At 40.4% G+C, this 20,682-nt stretch overlaps 1 long non-coding RNA gene across 3 annotated transcripts; it reads left to right on the top strand.

Moving 5' to 3' along the window:
- Positions 1–221: 221 nt before the first annotated feature.
- LOC101751961 lies at positions 222–19,689 on the top strand. Of its 3 annotated transcripts, XR_006931445.1 has the most exons (4): positions 222–395; positions 3,676–3,740; positions 13,604–19,071; positions 19,472–19,689. It is a non-coding gene; the product is annotated as an uncharacterized LOC101751961 (long non-coding RNA). The 3 variants fall into 3 exon arrangements; XR_001468854.4 differs by lacking the exon at positions 13,604–19,071; XR_001468852.4 differs by lacking the exon at positions 13,604–19,071 and having other exon boundaries at positions 3,676–3,752.
- Positions 19,690–20,682: the final 993 nt, after the last annotated feature.

Genomic DNA, 20,682 nt, shown 5'->3' with positions numbered 1-20,682 from the left:
CTATATACAGTCATTCCTATCACACTCATACTCATGAAGAAGTTGGTAACTGAGCCGAGAAGAATACACCCAGGAGACCTGACCCCCTGCACTCTTTCTTAACCTGCAAATTACATTTTCCTTAAAAACAAATAAATGACCCTAAAAATCCCTCAGAAGCTTTAGTTACAGAAAGAACAGCAAGAAACACAGCCTTAGTGACATCACAAAACCCCATACTTGGGCTGGAACTGTTAGAAATGTTCAAGTGCATGTGGGGAAGTAAAACTGTAACCATGTGGCTTTGGGAAGTCATAGCATGCCCAGCCTATTACTTGCTTCAGTAGCTGGGTGCAACTAGATCAGCATTCATAAAAACAACAAGCTGGCTGAGAAACAAGGATACTTGAATTCCTGTAAGTACATTTCTCCAATGTCTGATATTTCCTCTTTGCTAATACGATGATATCTGAGGCTGGAAGCCTGGAAAGTCTGGCAAATCTTGCTGGCAAGCTGGCAAAGTATGACAGTATTCTTATGATTCTGAACACAGATACCTTGATAGTATGTAAGTGTTTTTATCATGGCACACATCATAACTTAGAACAGGAGGATAAGAAACTAGAAGAGAAAATGGAATTAACTGAAGTCAGGTATCTCTCTTTTGTTCTAATTTTGCTGTTGAGGTGGCTGGAAGGGCTATTAAGACTAGCCTTATAAAGCTGGCACAATTGCAGTGCACAGTCTAGGTGAGGAGAGTGGAGAATCTCAAGCGAAAAAAAATCTGTGTCTATGGCAGGTGATCTCATTCCAGACCGAGACTCCCTGGGATAACGTGTGCCCACCTGTCAGTGTTTCAGCTACTGACAAAACATGATACCATGACTCTGTGTGCAGTTTCTAGAGTCTTAGGCTACAGTACAGTCTAACCTTCAAATAAAGAGTTTGTCATGTTAGAATGCACAGTGAAAGACCATTTAAGATGATGATCCATCATTGCTAAAATTTCTGAAGAACACAAGTAAGAAAACTTCCTTGTGTCTCAGGTCCCAAAGTTTGCTTTCAGCTGTGTGTATATCTTTACACAGTCACAGATGATTCCCTATAAAGCAGAATTACCACATTTATGCAGCTTACAGTCCTGACTGGTTCCAGTTATGTTTCTGGATTATGATGGTAAAATAGCTGTCAATTACATAGCAAAAGAAATAAATCCCATAAAAAAAGATAAAGGAGTGAAGCAAATGACAGCTAATCCACGCCTTCTTAAAACAGTAATATGATAAAGAATAAGACTACATAGGTATTACAGGAACTTTAGAAAGCTGGGAATCTAAATCTTACCTTTCCATCCTCAAGCGGAAAACAGAATGTTTCAAATAATATAAATGCCATGCCAGGATAAAAAACCCAAACCATCCTCAATTAGAATGCTAAACACGAGGACCAAATAAACAAATATGAAAACAATCTTTTAGGCCTGAAAGCTCTAAAACAGATTTTGAAATACTTTTTGTAAAGAAAGAGGCCAAGTTGGCTTTTTGACATCCCTGATAGTTTTTCTGACTTTTCTTTCTTTCTTTCCTTCTTTCTTTCTTTTTTCTTTTTTCTTTTTTCTTTTTTTTTTTTTGCCAGACTTCTCTGGTAAAAAGGCTTCACTTTCCCTTAAAATGAATGTAGAGGTGAAGATTACTGAAAGCAAATGTACTGTTTAAATTGCAATGAGTAATCCCACAGCATGCAAATCCAGCTATTTATATACTGTTTGTATAATGATTCTAAAATGCTTCTCCCACTGTCTGGCCAGTTGACCTTAACACTAAATAAAATCAGAACAGTCTAGTCTAACTACCCCTTCATTGTGCTCGTTGTCTTCCTATCCTGAGTACTTTCTCTTCATAACATCAGTGTTAGATGCAGGTTACATTCTCATTCTTTCATCTTACAAAACCAACTCCTGAAGATCACTATGTATTTGAAGACAGGCCACTATAAAATACAGATTTCGTCCCCTTTCTCCCCTTTCTTGTTATTTCTAGCCACAAAATTAAATGAAAGCTTGACAAATAAAAATCTTGCTTCCTGATGGATGCAAAATATGCTGATCCAGCATGATCTAGTAGCAGATCATAAAATGAATATGCAATATTTGGAGCAATTTCCATGGTATAGTCTCCCTCATTTTTAATGCAGAAAACCAGAAAAGAAGCAAAGTGAAATAAAATGGTCCCTTCATAGAAAGACTCCCATCTGAAAATTGTTTTAATTCAGGGCAGCCATGGGTATAGTTTACATAATAAAAAGCAGTCTTATTGAAGTGTCTGTGGTTATACTAACCCAGTGTAGAGGTCCTGATCAAAGCTGCCTTGCAGCCAAAGTCATCAGCAACCCGACAGCATGCACTGGTGAAAAGGAGTTTCTTTCTCAGCTGAGATGTCTCAGAACCCCTCCCAAGAAAACCAAAACTAAGCAGAAAAGAGGGTGTAAAATCAAGACACCTTTTCCACTTGTTCAGTGTTATGTATTAAAATCAGAGAGTACTTGGAAGGAGATGTGCATACCATCTTCAGATTTAGGAAAATAACTGCAAACCGGCCAGAATTAAGGCTTAGCAGGCCTGGTGTAAGCTGTGAGGTTGGAGATGGACACTTGTCTGTTGAGAGCTCTGCTCTTCTAGCACCTCTGCTTCATTTATCAGCTTCTAGGAGAGAGAATGCTCGAAGCAGGCCTTAGACTACCAAATTTATTTTCAGAGCTGGGAAAATGAACTGAGAATATATCAAACTAAGAACTGATTAATCTCACAAAATTTAAACAAAGCAGCTTATTTTCTCTTCCATTATTTTGCCAGTTCCTGTTTCCATTCGCAGACCTTGTAGAAAGGAAGGTGCAATAATGCAGTCTTATATTACAGTTATATGAGAGAGACAAGGAGAGGCAGACTACTGCATTTGTAAAATGCTTCCCTAGGTGATCCAGGACTAAGCATATCTCACCCCACTGAGAAGCTTTTGTTTTTAGGTTGACCCTTATTTTTTTTCATTTTTCCTCCCCTCCCCTAGGTATGTCACATCTAAACATCAACCAAATACTTCTATAGGCAGAAAATGAAGCCGCTACAGGCCTTGTTCTTTTGAACTAGGACCCGATTTGATTGGCGTCTCTTGACTTTTAGTAAACTGTGTGTTCTGAAGTGTGAGAGAGATCCCTGCAGCAATAATGTCCATATCAAATCATAATTAAAAACAGCAGTGAGGAATGTGCTGAGATTTGAACTGTGGACCTCCCAGGCCTAAAGCCCAAATTGCAAAACAGGACTTTAAAGGCTCATGGAAGCTTTAAACATCAGACATTTAATCACAACTAGTCTGTAGGGATGACTTCCAAAAAAAGAAACAAAAATGCACCACCACAGAGAATAATAATAAGATCTGAGTGTGTGTTGTAGCAGAGAGACAGTTTCTTCACAAAGGGGTCACATGCTGTGCATCTACTTTTCCATCTACCAATGACAGTTTGAACATTTTCAAAGACATATGCAGTGGGAATCATATCAAGCCAAACCTGGGGGAGGGGAAAGGAGGCTGTGAAGCAAGAGTACAGTATGTTTGTGATCCAATGGCAGCTTGCCATGAGTAGGAGGGCTCCACCCAAAAGTATCAAAAATAAATTAACACACCTATCTTCTTTTCTTAGACTTCTTGGAACCTATGCAGGAACTTCTGTCAACCTACTACAAGATCCACTTACCCCCAGCTGAGGTCAGCAAAGAGGTGAAGTAATAAACAGGCTTAAGAAAGGTCAACTACACAGGGTCAGGCCAAGGAGCTCTTTAGCTCAGCATCCTGTCCCTGACAGCAGATACCTAAGGGAAGGCATAAGAAAAGGGCAAGCATAAATGAAGCAATCTTGCTCCTCTTTGAAAGGGGATATCTCTGGCTCACCAGTGAGACCAATGAGTTGAAGCAAACCTGAAATGAAAAACTGATTGATCTGATCTTTTTTTCTTTTAAATATATGTCTTTGAATAAGATTTGAGCAATCTCAGGTACCACTGATGAAAAACCAGGACTGAACTTAAAGTGTGGGAGTCTGATGATGTGTTTAAGACAAATTAGTTGGGCATTGCATAGTGTTGCCTTTGGGCTGTGTATCTACTCCACTGACAGAGGAGATACACTACTTGCACACCTTCCTGACCCACAGTGTTGAATAATCCCAGATGCATGTCCTGATGGGTTAGCTGACCAGCATGAATCAGCCTTATCCTTTATCTAAAAAGGCACAGGTATGGGAGGCACAAAGCTAACTACTGGTGTTATGTTAATGAGCTGGGGGAAGATGTTAATTTCCATGCAGGATGCTGGATCTGTCTTACTGTTCTGCTTAAGTTTGATGGTATTTAAATTCACTGTGACACTTTGCCTTTTTCACTGTAATGATTAACTATGAAAATGCATTGAACTATGTGGGATTTCCTGTCCTTTTTCTGTAACATCCTAGTACTGCTGATGGTGACAGATCTTTGGCTGAGATCACTGGGTAGAACTACTGAGGTATACCAGAGATATTGACATCTATGAATGTGTGAATATAGGGGGAGCTTTAAGGCTGAGATACTTTGCAACAAGAGTTGTGTTTCCCTAATTTCTTACCAGTTGATGATCAGGAGTAGATATTCCTATCTTGGGAAAGCTCTCTGGCAGTGCTAATGTTTGTCTCAACACCTGACTGCAATATGTTCTTGCTTTTAAAAGAGCTTTTTTTTTTCTCCTGTTGGTGGCTGCAGTACTGCAGTAGATGTCTGTCAAAGATTCTCACATACTGAGGTAAAGATAAAATGTCAGAACAAGAGCTCAGTATCACCTCTGAGAAACAAGAACTAATAATCTGCTAGAACTCAAAATCCTAAGAACTTCTTGCCTTTTTCTTTTGAAGAAAATGCCTCCCCCATCCCAGAACTGTAATTTAATTTCTTAATTTACATGGCTTTTAAAATAAACCTTTCCTTCCATAAGACCCACAAAGAATACAGTACGTTAATACATGATGGAAACTTTCTAGTCAATGTCCATCTTCCTCTGGTTATTAGTATCTCATCTTTCAAACTCTGAAGGACAAAGCAGCATTGAATTTATTTAATTACGTAGTAATGTATTCATCACAGAGGTCCTACTTAACAGAAGGAATTGACTCTGGAGTGGTTCCTTAAGGTAACAGTATTCTCACCAATGGAGAAGTTGAAATCTGGGGAACGGCAAGGTTTGGAAGAACAGACAAGGTCAAAGCTGTACGGGTCCCCTTGTCATTGTGTCAATATGTGATATACAGAACAGAAAACTGAAGTTAATTTTTGTGTTCCATGAAATAAACTTAGAAACTTACAGATTGGATGTGGGGAAATTTCCCCTTTAGGTACTTCATCTCAGTGTTACATGGTGATAGTGAAGATGATGCCTCCTTCTCCAAACACTGCAGATGTAGTAATCTGTATTTGTTCAAAACCAGACTTCAGCCAGTTTTCAGATCCTGAAAAAGTCTTATGTCAAAAGACCCCTCCCACTGGCATCTGTACCAGAGGCATAAGAATGTGATAGGCTTCAGCTGGAAGAAGCCTTGCGTTTTAGGATGACCAAATAGGAGAAACAGATTTGGGTATGAAAATTATAACTCACACTTGAAGCCATGCTATAAGCAGTCAAACAGGCAAAAGCCTCTCTGGCCATTCAGCCATTCTCTGTCCTGCGTTCAATCACAGAGCTCAGTGCATGGCTACTCTAGAACTAGAACTGAGAAAACAAGAAGTGAGATGCAGGAAATCTAAAACTGAAAGATTGGATCGTGGACTTTTAGAGGCAGGGAGAGAAAACTGGCTGACGGGTGTAGCTACATACCTTGTATGTGTTGAAATTAATTATGTGATGGGAATCTTCACCTGAATTTTAGTGTTCAGGGAAGTGATTTGTAGACTTGCTAGAATTCCCACTCAGATAAGTGTGTTAAGTGCTTATATTAAAGAACCTAATTTGATTTCCAGAGTTCTCTCTCACATTTTCCTTCACCATGCCTTCCTCACACTTTATGTAGGAAGATAGCTTTCTGCTTGCTCTTTGGCTCCCCGAGTGATAACTGGAAAAAGATAGGAGAAGTTGCCAAGTGTTCCTTCAATACCTGAACTAGGAATCCTGTCCTACTAAGAAGGGTGGGATAAATTAAAGACTGCAAAGGCATCAGAAGAGGTAACAGTAGGACTAAAGGTCTCAAAACAGGCCTGTGCATTAGTGAGAGGCAGATTATCTCCAGTCTGATCTTTCCACGTGGAAGGGGGAATGCTGCTATTGGTACATGATATCCCCAAGAATGCATGGGGCATGACACTGATGATGACATTGTTATTATGTATTTACTGCACCTGGAAGCCACAGCTGAGATCAAAGACAAAATCAGACTTGTGTTCCAACAATAAAAACAAGCACAAGAATGGAAAATGTATCCCTTACACGGCTTTCACCATCCAAGAACAGGGTTCTTGGCCCTCACCTCCAGTGTTCTTCCTCTAGAACTACTGACTTGCAGAGAGATATTGATTCACCTAGGGTTGTATACACACACATTTCTCAGGAGTTATTTTTGGGGGATTTGGGGATTGTCTAGATTCCAAATTTGACTTTGCAGCTTGGAAGTTTATTTCTGCACAGTATTTGATCCATGGAGGGTGGGGGGTTTAAATGCTATATGTTGTTCTCACACTTCCCTTCATTTCATTTCATTTTGTATAATACATTAAGGTTTTCCTGTTCCTATGTGATATAAAACAGTTTGATGTAGAAGTGCTCAAATTTACTCATGTCAAGTTGTCCTGGATGTTATAAACTTGTTGAGCTTTGCTGCTGTTCAGCATTCCACCTAGCTTGTTCGGACTTCATGAGAAATGAGATCTGTCTGCTGCAGAAGAGAGACGCATAAATGGTTTGTGCTGATGTCTGAGTTACTTCTTCAGGTTGAGCTTATTAGCTAGTGTTCCACCCTGCAGAACTCATCTTCCATCCTTGGAGGATACTGGGATGGCAGAATGCATCCTGTACCACACCAATCTATAAATAAGCCACCAGAACAACAGGCAGCAGAACAATTTCTGCAAGACATTTATGTCCTAAGCTCTTGGCCAACTTCTTTCCTAAGTTGCCACATTCCCCAGCCTGTCTGAATCCCATCTACAGCTTCAAGAGTTTCCATCTCATCTTGTGCTCAGACCATGAATAACTGCCTTGTTATATATATGCACGATGGAAGGGTGGGGTGGAAAAAACTCTGGTAGGAGCCTGTCTTGAGCTTGCAGTAAATCCTTACCCAACAGAAACATCAATGAGATTTGGCAGCTGTGAGGAGAACTTCTGGAAAATGGTTTCAGATTCCTAGGAAGTGAGGGAGGAATTTGGTAATGGGTGGGGACATTTTTTCATTCCCTCACCATTTCTTGTCAGAGAAAGGGAAGATCTAATTCCTCCTTACTCACAAAAGGAAATCCTCTGTATGTGGAAACAATATTCTCTGCACATAGTCTACAATTGTACCATCATTAGAGAAGTCACAGGAAGAACCTGGAGTAGTGTGATACCAGATCTGTCATTCTCCAACAGCTCTGGTAGCTATGGAAGTCTTGGAACACCAGGCAGAGTAAGGTAGAGAGCATTGCAAAAGCCATCTGGAGACATCACTTTAAATCACTTAAATGTGTCTAATTCTTGTAACTTTGGGCAAGGTAAAACAACATTTCATCACCATCACTTGCACAGCCATAAGAAGTACAGCTGCACTAGAAAAATCTTATTTTGAATAGTAAATTGAAGAAAAACCTTAATTCCCACAATGAAATACTTTTATATTTTTAGATTCCAGGTGATAGGGATCTATCTGTCCCTATCTGGGATCAGCAGTCTCAATCAGTAGATTATTTCAGGTGGGGTAAAATACCTCATATACTGGGCCACTCAGCTTTTACTACTCACCCAGAACTATGAACTTTGGAAAAGCCCCAAAAAACAATGACAGAGGGAATTGGGGCTCTTCTCCCTGCCTACACCATGCACAAATTGTGCCTGTGTGCCTGATTCTTCTACATATATTGTCCAAAATACCTCCTGACAATGTCACAGGGGCAAGAGGATCCAGCTGGCCTCAGCAGCATACAAATGCAAAGGAGCTGCAATCATCCTCTGCCTAGGTGCAGCTGAGTTCTGAAGACTGTCTGTCACTCTTAACCCAGGAAGGCAAACTTCACTGCTTCTCTATGATTTAAAATAACCAACAGTATCATTTATACAAGTGATTTTCAATTAAGGCAAAATTTTCACTGGCTTTGAATATTATATAGGAGGTATGTGCATCTCAATCACCTGGACTGGACGAAGATAGAAATATTTATATTTTTTAAATTATTCCATATATTTAATACATATTATATATACTCTATACATATTCAATTTAAAATAAAAATACAAGCTCCCTAATCCAGAAGGTCATAGGCACATAATATAAATCTTGTGAGTACATGCCTTTTAGAAAGAATCTTTTTAATATGTAGGTACTGCATATTGTTTGTGCTTCTCTATTTCACTTTGTTGTTTATTTCTCCGATTCTTGCTGCTACAGTTGATCTTAGAGATGGGTCTGAAACAAAGCATCAGATCGGAGATAGGGATTTGCCTTTGGCCTTCTTTTCTGGTCAGAAAATGTACTTGTCCAACAGTGGAATTACTTTCAAGTGATGTTCCATTTGTTTATTACATCACTGTCATCCCTTCTAATGTCACTCTGGTAGGGTGTGAAGGTTCTAAACATTAAGAAAATAATAAAAAGCAGCAGACCACTGTGCCATTTGTTGAGCTCAGCTCTCTCTAATATCTACTCCAGGCTGAGATGATCTCAGTATAAAAAACAAAGTGATCCCAATGCAATGAAGCTGTACAAACTTTAGAAATATTCTGTAGATTGATGCAATTCTGAGTTAAATATTTTTGCTCAATAGCTCAACTCTTCTCAGTGCACAGCACAGTGTGTAATAAGCCACACAAAATGTCCTTGTGAAAGTTACACCTGCCCTCTGGGTGGTAGTAGTTTATAACTCCTTTTGTTTTCCTTGCAGTTTTTTATTTGCTTAAATGCTTATATGCAGCGTCCATCCTCTTTGAATCTACAACAGGCTGCTCTCATATAAAGGGTGGAGGCATCTCTCCAGATACTGTGATTCCTACAAATTAATGGCTTTGATTAGTTTAGATGAAAGTGACACTTATTATAAAACATCCCATACTGGGTGCAGCTATGTGGGTGGATTTTATACCCATAAAATGGAAAGAAACACTGTAGTAGCCAGACCCAGCACAGTGGGGTTTGGTACTGCATTAGCTCCATCTGTAGTCATCTAATATTACCATTTTAAATTCTATAAAATATGACCTGTTGCAACACCTTCTGATAATTGTTTGGGGGGGTAGATAGATACAACCCATTGTATTTGGCAAGCACATTATATAAGCAATGAAGTCCTCAGAACACAAACTGAATGGCTATCTTGCATCTTGTGCACAAAGCCTGGTAACGCTAATTCATTCCTGGGACTGCAAGAGGAAGGATCCTCATCTGGGGTAAAACAGAATATTTTCTTTTTCCCTTCCTTCCTGGCTGTCAGTAGAGAACAAAAAACCACAGACAATGCCATCTACTATAGGGATTATTGACAATTTGAGATCTTTTGGTGACTGACAGAGGAAGAAGTGTAATCTTTAATAGAGGGATCTTCAGCAGAAACAGGAGCAGGATGCTACGTCTAATACATCTAGCAGAGAAGAGAGCTCTTATATTTCCGTTCAGGGAAGAAGGTCTTGTCATGCTTTAATTTGTGCTAGCAGAATTTGTTTAGACTGCGAGGAGGATGTTTTGGCATTGGGTGATGAGGATGTTTGGTTAAACCACTTGCTAAGCTGGGTAAATCTGACATCAAAGAGTTTGATAAGATATTTCTAAGATCTTTGTGACTTCAACGATGTTGTTGGTGCAGAAATTATATAAAGATAAATGAACTGATGCTAAACCAATTAAATAGCTTACCCCCAGCTATACTGTAGGATAACTCAGTGTACATGGTTCTAGACATAGTGTGCTGAGTTGTGAAAAGGCATGGTTTTCCAGAACTTTCCTCAGCAAAATTCTCAATTCTATAACTGCTGGACATTGCCTTCTGCTGGGGAAGGATGGTGAATATGGAAGAGATAATGAGCTGCTTCTTGGATTCTGGGAATAGATAATGCTAAACACATGTTAAGAGACTAACTTGAATTAGCTTGTGATGACTTGCAGAGCTTTCAGCATGACTAGTTAGCAAGAAACCTAGCAAAAGCAGCAAGTATGTAATTAGACTCTTACCTAAGTGGAAGACCAACCCAAACCTCTGGTAGCACAAATCTACCAGGGAGCTACCAGGAGTACAGGACACCCAACACATATAAGGATGGCCTAAGTTTCTGCCAGATCTCTGTGATCTGCAAAGAAAAACTTCAGTGTCTCTACTACACAATGGAGGAATACAGAGGCGGGTCTGTAATCTCTGGCTCTATGACCTTTTTGCATTTCTATCACGTGGAGGATGTTTTGTGCCCAGGATACCATAGGAAGACACTAAAAGCACTTCACATGATGCAACAGCCACGTGAGAGAGACTTTCTCCTATGTTTAGTATAGGAGGATGCTGATGTGACTTGAAGCTTTAAGTTGTACTAGAAATAACCATGTTAAAGGACATTGCTAACTGAAAAGCATGAATACTTTTTCCTGTGTACTGAAGGGAGTGTGTGTTTTGCATCACCTTACTTCCTTCTCCCCTCCTGTGTTATCTACTTGGGCCAGCCAGTGGCTAAGGTTTCTCTTCTTTGCCACCAGAATGTGAGGTGATTCACAGGGTACTTTGCTTAGCCACCAATGATGGATGATTGCCCACTATCTCAGATTACTTTTCCTACTGCTTTCTACCTCAGCAGAAGGAAATGATTTTTCTGGAGCTAACAGAGGAGGCCAGCAGAGTCTTTTGCTCTAGCACTATGAAAGCTTGAATGCTGTCCTGGGCAAGCTGCTCCACTGTGCTGGGTCAGGACTGCACTGACTTCTGTAACCATTGCTCAGTCTTCCCTAAGACCTCAGTGGGTATCAGGAACCTAACCCAGCGCACAGCAGCATCGCTGGGAAGATTTTCTATCACTTCAACAGGTATTAGCTACTGGATAGGGAACTCTTCTTGGTGTTCTGCCTGACTTAATTTTCTTATAAGATGAGGTTTGGATGTAGTCTTATTTTGGAACTACAGCTAATCAGGGAAAGAAGGTGATATGAAATAAGGAGAAAAGGAGCTAAGTTTCTGCTCTGGAATAAATCCTTATCTCCTTTCTTTTCCAAGAAATCCTATTTGTCTTAATGATATTCAGGGGCCGGAAGATTCTTGATGACCAAACCAAGATGACATGTTCCACTATAGACTCCGCTCTTCAAAACTCTGAGACAATTTAGCAGATAAATGGTATAACATATTTCCTATTATGGTATGGCTATAAAGCTGGAGAGTCTTATGTTTACCACATTAATAATTAGCCACCACGCAAATCAGAAAGAAAGGATTTTAAATCCCACCATTACCTTAAATTACCCACCAAACACTTACCTCCACTTGTCTTTTAGGGCACTTATTTTTTGCCGTGTGGTCCTGGTTCTTGATTAGTTTAACACCCCCCCCCCCCCCCCCCCCCCCCCCCCCCCCCGCCTTCTGACAGCAAAAGAAAAGAAGAGGTGATTATTACAGTTACTGCTCTCACTTTGCCTTGAAAGTCCATTCTAAAGAAGGCATTAGGGAAGGCTTTCTTGTGGCTGAGAGATCAGATTACCACAATTAAAGTAAAAAGGTGTGGTGCTATTTACTCTGCATGTTATGACACATGAAAGAAAGTGATTCAGGCAAGAAAAATAATTACACATTAATTTGTGTTTGGCAACTTTATTTCACGTACGTGGCCCACAGAGCTTAGATAAAAAGCTGTTTTGTCCAGCATGTTCTCTGTGTGAGCTTGGAGGAGGCTTATGCCACGTTTTACAAGGAGCTGCCTGTGTATATTGTTGCTTTCTTGCCTACTACAACAGTATATGTGTGAGGATGAGGAAATACACGGGACTAACCTCCTGGTTGTATTCTACAGCACAGCCTTGGAAGAATTTTTCATTATGAAGCCCCCCCATATTGCCACATAGATTCCATTCAACTAAAAATTATACTGCAACATGGAAACTTTCCCTAGATCTGACAAAATTCTTGCAAATCTGAGGGGAACCCAGAGTTTCTGAGTTAGTTCATAGAGATGGATATGGAAATTGGGTCTGAATAACTTGGTGAAGGTGAAACTCTGAAAACTCTAAGTAGCTAAGTTCCTATGGGTTTCTGCAAACTTGGAGGTAGCTGCAGCATGTGCTCAGCACAGCTCGAGAGGAGGTTCAGTCTTTGCAACTGCATAGTACGGATGCAATAAATCAAGTGCAAACACCTCTCATGCCTTGAGAAAATATCCCCTTTATTATATTGGCAATAATGCACAGGGAGACAAGTTCCAAAACACCCAGGAGGGTTTCAGTGGTGTCACACCAGGTTTAGCAATGCCTGTGAAATGTAGGACATTAGAACTATGAGGAATGATCCAATCTGAACACCATCAGCGTGACTACAGTACAGCTCTTTTACTGTAAATAATTTCAGCAACAGATTCTTGCCAAAACCAGTTAATCTGAGACATATTGCACTTTCTGTGCTAGGCAGATGTTAATTCTACAGAAATCAGTTTCAGCTGGCATTTCGCAGAATGGTACATGGATATGCATATCAGCTCCATGAGCGCAACTGCCTCTTCATTAGAGAAAACACCCTCCAAATGGAAGAAACAGCAAAAGGAGCTTCAAAATGAAAGATTGCTATCTTATTTTCCTTTCTATTTTTGGAGGAACTCTCTGCCTAAGTTTATACAGTTTCACTGACTTCAGGACACATTAATGTTAATGGCACAATGACAATAGCAGCAGATTTGGCCTTTAGGAAAATATACTCATATCCCCATAGTAATAACTTAGTTCAAGGAAACAGCAGTTATTCATAACATGAAAAGAACAAATACATGAAATGTAAACCTACAAAGCTTCATTTTCCCACAAAGTAAGCTTTTTACATAAATCATCATTACCCATTGAAAAGAGGCAGTGCTGCTCCTATATCAATATGTATGTTGGACTGATTGCCTGAGTCTGGAAAGGGAATGTATTTACATTAGTAAATAAAATAAAATTTCAGAGTATACAGGAAAAATCCAGCCAACTGAATTGTGTCTGCTTTCTTGTAAAACAGGAATAGTTTTTATAGAACAGACTAGAACAGTATAATTTATGCTGTGTGCTGGTTAAAATTTCAAGGGCTGCTCCAAAAGTAATGCCTCCTATTTTATTCTGTTGGCCCACGATGTCAGAGGCAGATGGTGGTGGACGGCAGTGGAGGTTGAACCTTCTCACCAATATTCTGTTACATTTTGTTGCTGTGTGACAGATGGCAGCTGAGGGACATCATGTCATCCATGACTGACGTCATGGCGTCTGAAATGGAAGCGTTTATGAAGCAAAGGTGTGGAATTGAATTCCTCCATGCAGAAAAAAATGGCACCCACTGACATTCATAGATGCTTGCTGAACACTTATGGAGACCAAACAGTGGATGTGAGCACAGTGAAGCGGTGGATGGTGCGTTTCAGCAGTGGGGACAGTGACAGTGGGTCACCTCCGCTGGTGCAAATTTTTACATGCACGGCATGAAGCTCTCGTTCATCCCTGGCAAAAATGCACAGCTAATGGTGGTGACTATGTTGAAAAATAGTGTTTTGTAGCTGAGAATTTCTCTATCAAGTAGTGTTATTGTGCTCTTTGTATCTGTTGTAGTTTCCATGGAAATAAACAGGAGGCGTTACTTTCAAAACGACCTATGCATGTTGATTTAATTTGGCAATTATTGTCTCTTTCCTTTGTGCCAAGCTATTTTTCATCTTCCAGAAAAGAGTCACTGAGAGTTTTACATAACACTTCAAAGTATTAATTTTAATCTATGAGCTACAGTTTGTGAGTCTAGGGAATATACAACACTTTGGTAAGACTGTTTTATAGGCATGGCACTGGGATGGCTGCATTGCTTGCAACTGGCAGAGAAATGTGAGCGCCTTCTGTAAGTTATAATCACTCAACACTTATGGTTCTTTTGTTTTGCACTCAGTTTTTTCAGTAGTTGATCTGGGCACTGTATGGCACAGATAACACAAGCACAGCTGCACTGGGTGAAGCTAGAGGTTTGCCTGGACCAGAAGCCTGTCTCCAGCCATGGCCAGCAGCACATATTAAGGGCTGAGCACGTGAAGAGGACAAGCACGTGGTGATTATTCCCCAGGATTTGCTTTCTGCCTCCAGCTGTTAGTGGCTTAGAGATATCTCAAACCAGAGTTGGCGCCTGCCAAACCAAGAGCTCTCAGAACATCAAACGTGCAGAAAAGCACTTTCATGTGTATCATTAGCAGGACAAAGTGTGTTTATGAAAAGCTGCTAAATGTCCATTTTGAACTGGATAGCTCTAAGAAGAACAACTACAAACGTTTCTTTAAAAAGGATAAACGTGCAACCGGTGCATCCATTTCGGAGAGTTTTTGAAGGCTCTGTATTTACTGTCAGGTGTCAGTGCTAAGAAATACAATTAAGGTCTGAGTAGTCCTAGATCATAATGGTACGCCTTCTAGGTACCACCGCTTACCTTATACCTGCCCCAGGGGACCTGGAAGGTGGCCAGAGTCATTGACAGGTTCATAAAGTGTAGGTGCACCTTCTTAAGTCTCAGAAATGGTTTCAAAAAAAAAAAAAAAAAGGGAAATAAGTGTGGTGTTTCCATTGTGCTTCAGAAAAACAAACCCTTCAGGAAGAAAAAAAAATGGAAACACATGAAACACAAATTGGATACACTCGAAGTTAATGAAAGGAAAATCTTTTTCCATTTTAGTTAATGTCTTAAATTAGAATTTTGGTAAAGAAGCTGGAAAACAGATGGAGAGGATATATTTTTCTAAAATAATTTGTTAGTGAATTTGAAGCTCATGAATGAGAATAACTATTAATAGCACTGGCTAGAGCAACACTGCGTGGACTGCAGCTGTGTTGGTTTCTCCACTGTATGAGAGATGCTCCAAAAGTAATGCCTCCTATTTTATGATGTTGACCCATGATGTCAGAGGTGGATGTTGCTGGGATAGAGGTAGAGGTTGAATCTTCCCACCAATATTCCATTGCATTTTGTTGCCAAATCACTGGCAAAAATGCATAATAGCGGTGACTATGTTGACAAATAGTTTTTTCTAGCTGAGAATTCACTCTATCAAATAGTGTTATTGTGCTCTTCACACTTGTAGCAGTTCCCATGGAAATAAACAGGAGACATGACTTTTGGAGTGACCCACACAGTTCTCCCACTGCACTGCAGGAACCTGTGACCCACAGCTGCATCTTGCACGTCCTGCTGGTCTAATTATACCAGAAATCCATTCCTCCAGACTTTCCCCAGTATCCTCACTGTATTACACCTTTTTGTCCTGTTTCTTCATTCTCACTTGGTTACCAGCACAATCCATTTCCAACTGTCTCTATGGAAACCTTTTATTCCATCTTGCCCAACCTGATGCATCTTGCCTTAAAAACTTTATGCTGTCTTCATGTTCTGGCCTTCTCAGCGTTTCCCCACCTATATACACACACTTTACCCAGGGGCTGCTCATTATATCATATTTTCATACCTTCCACCGTTCCTTCTACTGTCTTTGGAAAAACTCTCACCAAGTACATTTCCAATTTACACTAACAAAAAGTGAAAAAGAAAGGTTATACATGCTTGCCTTGAGGTTGCCCATCAAGTACTGTATTTCTTTTTCTGCAAAAAAAGTATTTATCTTTCCATTCCACATCTTGACATGTAGTTCCTCCTCTGTTTTTATCAACCATCTTGTTTGCATAGCTGCTCCTCAGGATATTTGTCACGGCTGGCTTACAGCACACTCTGCTGATTTACAGCAGCAATTAATAATTTCATATCTGTTGGGAGGGGATGGATCTCTATCTTACAGAGATGAGTAGCAAATGATACTCACAAGTCTGAAAAATGCTGATGAGCATTTTTTTCATCCAAATCAAAACACAGAGTTCATGCCCTGGTGACAAACCGGAGAGGAAGATGTTGTGCAAGGATGGAGGGCATCAGAGAGTGACTTTCAAGTCCCATCTAGGAGTGGGACTGATGTTTCTGCCCTGACTCAGTGTTATCTGTCCTTCTACCTGCTGGGCAAGATCCTCCACTCGTGTGAGCCTGGTTGGCTCCACTGGTACCCTGTGCTGGAACTGGATAGCCCTGCTCAAGCTCAAATACTGTCAGTGCTGCAGGTCAGCAGCCATGAGCAAAGTTGTGCAATTAAAGTTGCAGAGCACCAGCCCACACTCTAAACAGCCCTATCTGATTCCTGACTTTATGAGCAACCGCATGGACACATGCTATTGATTGGAAGGGAAAAGAAAGTTAAAAAAAAGACCGTGTTTGGTCCTCTTAGTAAAATCTTTCTGGGCCTGAATTTTGGTCTCTGCCTCTTTTTGCTAACTCACAAAAGCAGACTTAAGTCAGGAGGAGCTGCTAGCTTTGTGTGCAGATATGAAACAGCAGCAGAATGAAAGTTTGTGCAAAGACAAAGGAGCAAGAGACCTTCTTTCACTGTGGCCTTTTATTGCACTTCTGGGTATTCACTCAGCTTAGAGACAGCACTGATTGTCCCAGGCAGTGGACTGTGAAAAGTCTGTAAGTGCAAAAAAGGTACACAAACTCCATCGATAATAATAATAATAATCTTATTTAGTAGATGCCCACAAATTGTTCCTGTCCCAAGTACTGTTTATTCCAATGTACCTGAGTGTTCACTGGTAACAGTACAGCTGGACTTCTTAATGCTTCCATAGCTGTCTTTATCTTGACTTTGTCAGGCCCTGTCTTCACAGCTGAGCACATTTTTTACCTGTCCCTAGGCTTCATGTCTTTCCTTTCCCACTTCGCTAATCCACCACGCTCTCTTCTTCCAACACACTAAATCGAGGTTAGTAAGAGCAGTAACAAGAACACAACGGTGCCCCTACTGCTTAATCTCCAAGTTCAGGCTAGTTTATAGGTGCCTATGTTTTTAGGAGAGGGAATGTCTTGCAGATGAGGACTGCCTTTGTTTTTTCTACTGTCCAGAGCTGAGCGTGCTGTCAGTGCTGACCTGAAACATGTAACACTTGTGTTAATATTTTCCTAAGTGTTCCTAGGTATAAACTTGAGACTACTGAAGGGACAGGCAAAAGAGGAAGAGGGCAAAACTCCCTAGGTTTCATTTAATGTTTTTAGTCATTTGAACTGACCGTAAGCCTGGGGTACCTTGGATAAGGCCTGAAATGTTAGCTTTGTACATACATATAGATCCCTTTAATAACCTGGATGTACACAATTGCCTTTCAACCTAGAGAATTATATAACACTTCACATGGTTTTGCAAGGAGTGTACCAGGGAGTATTTGAAAGGATCTGAGCCAAGAAGCTGTACAGACAGCAAGGCGTCTGTGTTGCCACTACAAAGTGGATGTTAATTACCTAAAACAATACATGTAATAGGCGAAGAGAAAAATGCTTTGCATTGCCTTGCCATACCCACTCATCTAGTGCATCTCTAACTGCACAGTTATTTAGCCTGGAGGGATCATAATTAGCTGCTTCATAAATTAATAAGGGAAAGGAGGAGGGAAGGGGGAAAACTACCAGTGCAAGAATGGTGGGAAACTTTAGATAGGATGTTTCTCGAAGAATGTTGTTAGCACGCATAATTACTTCATTAAATAAAGACACATACAAATGCACAAGGATTCTCCATCCCTCGACAGAGATGAGTTGTTCAATGGGCACTGCATGGCTCCTAGCTGAAGGACACCCTGGAGGTGCCAGGCAAACGTGAGGTGATTGCCACGCTGTGCCAGTGTGCTGAAAGTCTTCCAGAGAACACGGTAAAGGGATGGGGTCAAGTGTGACTTGTGACCCCCTCTAACACTGTTCATCCGAGGTACTCAAATGGTGTGAGCACCAGTTAGTGAAGTCGTGCATGGCTCATCATAAGCAAGGTGAAGACGTGTATCACATGTCCACAGTGGAGAAACTGAGGCTAACAGGGACACGTCTTGCTCTATGTCACTCGGCAGGTCAGGGTCAGGCCAGCAGCATTAAGCACCACTGCCAAACTGACTATGTATAATGAGCCTATTGGAATTCCATTTACATTAGTTAATTACAAGTTCATAACCAGAATGGGTTTTATTTCCTCTATTATGCAAAGAATTTACCAGGTGGGAGAAGTATCTACCCAGTTTACAACCAGACACTAGACCCATTTAGCTAATTAGCTGGATCCAGGCTGGCAATTGGATGCATTCATACATCTTCTCCATTACCATAGTCTGTTTGTGAATCAAATTGTCACACAAGACAGCTAAAATATCTCCAAAAATACAGGAAGGGGACACATGTTCTGGCGGACCAGAGACACTGCACTGTGTTCCTCTCTGTGAATTCTGTTGTACAGACTTCCACACTTTTAATCTGTTTACCCACAGCAACTCATCTTGGATCCAGAGCCTGCCTTTATGGGCTGTTTCTGCATACTTTTTTTTTCCTTAAAAGCCAGGCTTCTTGAATCGCAGGGAGGTGAGGGATGTGACTTGACTGTATTCCAACAGCAAGTCTCAATGATTCAAAGTCAGAAGTGGAATTCAGCTCCCAGGCTTCAAGGAAAACTGGGCCAAAAGGAAACTCTGCTTTTCCCATTCTACTTTGGCCAGCAAGCTAAAAGTTAGGCAAATAGGAAGCATGTCCCACCCTAACAACATGGAGAGCAAGCTTTTTAAAACTGCAGCTGGCTCTTTTTGTTGGTAAGTAGTTTTCTACAGGAATATGTGGGATTTCAATAGAAAGGCATGTGGAGTATTTTCCATTTGAGTTTAAAGTGTCCCCTATGTATGCTTATTTGCATTAATCCTTACTAAAGACTTTTTCATCTTCTGGGCTTCTTCCTCATCCTTCGTTGCTGAAAGTTGGTTGTATTTTGGTTTTGGTTTTTATTTTTTGTTTTCCTATTTTCAAATACTGTTATGTTTTTCTCACTTCTCTCTTTTTGGCCAAGGGTCTGGCAATTTCTCTAATGAAAACCGTTGCTTATATCCAGGAAGTATTTTTTGTTTACAATAAGGTCTTGCATTTTTTTTCTCCCACTCCTGAGCGCTCCTTTTAGATTGTGCATCTCCTGCCTAACTTTTGCTTTATTTTTTTTAGCTCCCTGCATATTTCAGAAAATTTCTGGAAGTCTTACTTGGCATGACCAAATTACCACGCCTGACTCTGCCAGCTCCCTGACTGGGTCTTCTCTATCCCTCGACCATGGAGGAGAAAACCTTTCCACCAGAAACGGAGCTGGCAACAACAAGCATTCTCCCTCTCTCCACTTTTCTCATTATAAATTTCCATGGCACAATAAAGCATTTTCCAACCAAGTCTAGTGCTGAACATATTGACAGTGCTAAATACATTGAGCCATTTAAATCTGGGATTTTCTCCTCGGCTGGCTTACTAAAACTGTTGACTTTCAATGGCAAATTTCCCACTGACTTTAGAGTGATTTGGATTTCACCAAAGTGTGAGGCTTGAGCATTTGTGACCATGTCTTGTGTGAGGTATGTCTTCATCTAATTCTTAAAGGTAAACAAGTGGCAAAAATACAGCAAGCTCTTCCAAATTCATGCATCAATAATAAAGATTTTTTTTTTTTGCAGCGCTGTAAAGTTTATAAAGTATATTCTTTTAAATAGATTTCTGTACTCTTAATTAAGTACTCTTTTTTTCAATAAAGCAAATGTTTTTTGCCCTGAGGATATTCAACCTTGGGCTTTTCCCCCTCTACAGAAGCAGTGAAGAAGGGTTTATGATAACCAGGAACTTCTAAAGATTTCTTCTGCAAGCCTGAGTAGTTCCTTGACAGCAACGATAAGAAACCTAAAGTTTTCTGGAGTAGGAAAATCTCCTGTGTTAAAAGTCTTGGGGTGGGTTAGGTCTAAGTACATTAGATTCCTGACTTCAAGCCTCATCTTAATTTCATATTTTTAACTTAATTGATTTCAGTGGGCTTATAGGGTAGGTAGGTCAAACCTCTCATTTCTATGTTGATTGTGCATTGCGGTTCCAAAGCATCCAGATAAACCCAGTTTTCTCTCTGAGTATGAGTCATTCACTGGGTGGTGAGAATGCAAGGTCTACTCTTCTTCTGGCATTTCCTGCATGCAAGAAGTGAGATCATCTGAGGTCATATGCCATAGCACTGTGCTCCTACAGTGGGCTCACCAAGACAAATGAGAAACACAGATGTGTGAGACACTCTCCCAACGATCACCTGAACACAAGTGTTCACCTGAACACCCGAACAAGAGAAATGATCTTTCTCTTGCTGTCCCATATCCATACCTTCATCTGCTCTTCCTAAGATTGAAGTC

The sequence above is a fragment of the Gallus gallus genome, chromosome 13 (assembly GCF_016699485.2).
Source record: "Gallus gallus isolate bGalGal1 chromosome 13, bGalGal1.mat.broiler.GRCg7b, whole genome shotgun sequence".
In the NCBI taxonomy this organism is placed as follows: domain Eukaryota; kingdom Metazoa; phylum Chordata; class Aves; order Galliformes; family Phasianidae; genus Gallus; species Gallus gallus.
The sequence above is the reverse complement of the archived record's forward strand: the minus strand, read 5'-3'. Positions and strand labels throughout refer to the sequence as shown.